This window comes from Primulina huaijiensis, chromosome 2 (assembly GCF_012295235.1).
Source record: "Primulina huaijiensis isolate GDHJ02 chromosome 2, ASM1229523v2, whole genome shotgun sequence".
Taxonomy (NCBI): Eukaryota; Viridiplantae; Streptophyta; class Magnoliopsida; order Lamiales; family Gesneriaceae; genus Primulina; species Primulina huaijiensis.
This window is the reverse complement of record NC_133307.1, coordinates 13,113,975-13,117,037: the sequence shown is the minus strand read 5'-3', so window position 1 is coordinate 13,117,037 and position 3,063 is coordinate 13,113,975. Positions and strand designations below refer to the sequence as shown.

Genomic DNA, 3,063 nt, shown 5'->3' with positions numbered 1-3,063 from the left:
TAGGTACCATATATAAAATATCGGTGAATTCGGTATTTTCTATAGTGGGAACTATATTATATTAGGTGTGTGTTTAAATATTTTTATTTTCTTGGAACCATTATTTATGGTGGTTTCCTTTGTTTTACTTTTAGTTAAACAATATTGCATAAACCAAGAATAAATCCTCGAGCCTTGACAAAATTTATAATTTGTAAACTTCGTTCTTGCATTTGGTAATCTATAAATTAATAAATTTAAACTTAAAATAACCTCTCTGTGGATCGATCTCGTACTTACGAAATATATTACTTGCAGACAACCTACACTTGGGTGAATTATAATTTAAGTAGTAGCAAGTTTTTGGCGCCGTTGCCGGGGAGGTATAAATTAAGTTTATATTTGTTAATTATGTTTTATTTATAAGTATTGTGTTGTTTTTTTTTTATGAGTATTTGGAGTCGAAAAAAAAGTGGTAGACTTATTCGAGTATCTGAAAATAATTTAAACATGGATGATAATTCAAATAATCAAGATAATGATAACAATAATAACAATAATAATAATAATAATCAAGAACATGATCAATTAAGAACACTTAGGCACCATATGAACCCTATTAGAACTAGTGCCCCATCTTGTTTAGTTTTTCCTCCTGATGCATCTAATTTCAACTTTAAACCTCAAATTATTCAACTTTTACCAAATTTTCATGGCTTAGATTCTGAAAATCCATATTTACATCTAAGAGAATTTGAGGAAGTTTGTAACACTTATAATGATCAAAATTGTAGCATGGATATAGTTCGATTAAAGCTTTTCCCTTTTTCTTTAAAAGATAAAGCTAAAACATGGCTACAAAATTTGAGATCAAGTTCAATAAGATCATGGGAAGAAATGCAACAACAATTTCTCAAAAAGTTTTTTCCTTCCCATAGAACAAACTCTTTTAAAAGACAAATTACTACTTTTTCTCAAAAACAAGGAGAAACATTTTATCAATGTTGGGATAGATATAAAGAATTACTTAATACATGCCCACATCATGGTTTTGAAACATGGAGAATAGTTTCTCACTTTTATGAAGGTCTAATACCTAAAGATAGGCAAATGATAGAATTCATGTGTAATGGAACTTTTGAAGATAAAAACCCAAATGAAGCTATGGAGTATTTGGATTCATTAGCAGAAAATGCTCAAAATTGGGATAATATAGGCACCATAGAACCACCAACAACTAAAATCAATAATTCAACAAATGGGGGTGGTATCTATAATCTTAAAGATGATATAGATATTCAAGCTAAACTTGCATCTTTAGCAAGAAAAATTGAGTCATTAGAAATGAAAAAGAGTGGTCAATTAAAAAGTATTCAAGAAATTGTTTGTCATATATGTGATACACATGATCATGCTACAAAAGATTGTCCAACATTACCTTCATTTAAAGAATGTCTCCATGAACAAGCAAATTATGTTAACAATTATAAAAAACCAATACTAGATCCTTTTTCAACATCATATAATCCTGGATGGAAAAATCATCCTAATTTTAGTTGGAGGAATGATAATAATGCACAACCCTCACAACAATATTTTCAAAATAACCAAAATCATCAAGGTTATATTCCTTATGTTACACCTCCAAGAAAAAACTTTGAAGATGTAATTCATGCATTTATCCAAAAGCAAGAATCTATCAATATTCAAAACAGTCAATCTATGACTGATTTGAAAGAAACTCTTGCAAAATTTGCATCTGCACTTAATATTCATGAAAAAGGAAAATTTCCATCTCAACCTCAACCTAATCCTAAAAATCAAAATCAAGAATTAAAAAATGAAAAAATTGATCAAATAAAATCTGTTATTACCCTTAGAAGTGGTAAAATAGTTAATGATCCATATAGTAATGAAAACAAGGATCATTTAAAATCAAAGAGTAAGGATGATAATCCTGATACTTTTGAGAATGATGATACCTTAAATTCTAAAAATAATATGTTGAATGATAAATCATCTGAAATAGTAAATGAATCAAATAAACCTCCACCATTTCCTCATGCATTAACAAATCATAAAAAACAAAAAAATGATTCTGATATCTATGAAGTTTTTAAACAAGTAAAGATAAATATTCCATTATTAGATGCTATTAAACAAGTACCTTCATATGCAAAATTTTTAAAAGACTTATGTACTGTGAAGAGAAAATTGCATGTGAAGAAGAAAGCATTCTTGGCTGAACAAGTAAGTTCTATTCTTCAAAATAATTCTAGTTTAAAATATAAAGATCCTGGTTGTCCAACAATTTCATGTATTATTGGAGAAAATAAAATTAAAAAAGCTTTGTTAGATTTGGGAGCAAGTGTGAATTTACTTCCTTATTCAGTTTATGAAAAACTTAATTTAGGAGAATTAAAACCCACTTCTGTTACTCTCTTACTGGCGGATAGGTCAATCAAAATACCTAGAGGTATTGTAGAAGATGTGTTGGTTCAAGTTGATAAATTCATATATCCTGTAGATTTTATTGTTTTGGATACACAACCAATAGAAGTACATAATGAAATTCCAGTAATATTGGGACGACCATTTCTAGCAACTTCAAATGCTTTAATTAATTGTCGAAATGGAATAATGAAATTGTCTTTTGGAAATATGACTCTAGAACTTAATGTGTTCAATTTATGTAAACAACCAAGTATTAATGAAAATGAATATGATAATGAAATTGAAACAATTATGGAAGAAAATATACAAGAAGAAAACTTAAATCAACAATCTGAAGTTTTTTCAATAGAAAGTTTTGAGTCTGAAAATAATTTTAAAAAAGATGATAATACAAAACTTGAATTAAAAGTTTTACCATTCGAATTGAAATATGTATTTCTTGGTGAAAATAAAACATTTCCTGTTGTAATTTCTTCCACTCTTCTACCAAATCAAGAAGAAGATTTAATTAAATTACTTAAGAAATATAAAAATGCAATTGGATGGACTTTGAAAGATATAAAAGGTATAAATCCTTTAATTTGCACACATAAAATTCATTTGGAAGAAAATGCTAAAACATATCAACAA

The 3,063-nt window shown here is 27.6% G+C and overlaps 1 non-coding gene across 1 annotated transcript; it reads right to left on the bottom strand.

Annotated features, from left to right (window-relative positions):
* Positions 1-920: 920 nt before the first annotated feature.
* Positions 921-1,031, bottom strand: LOC140971934 (small nucleolar RNA R71). The gene has a single exon (XR_012174407.1). It is a non-coding gene; the product is annotated as a small nucleolar RNA R71 (small nucleolar RNA).
* Positions 1,032-3,063: the final 2,032 nt, after the last annotated feature.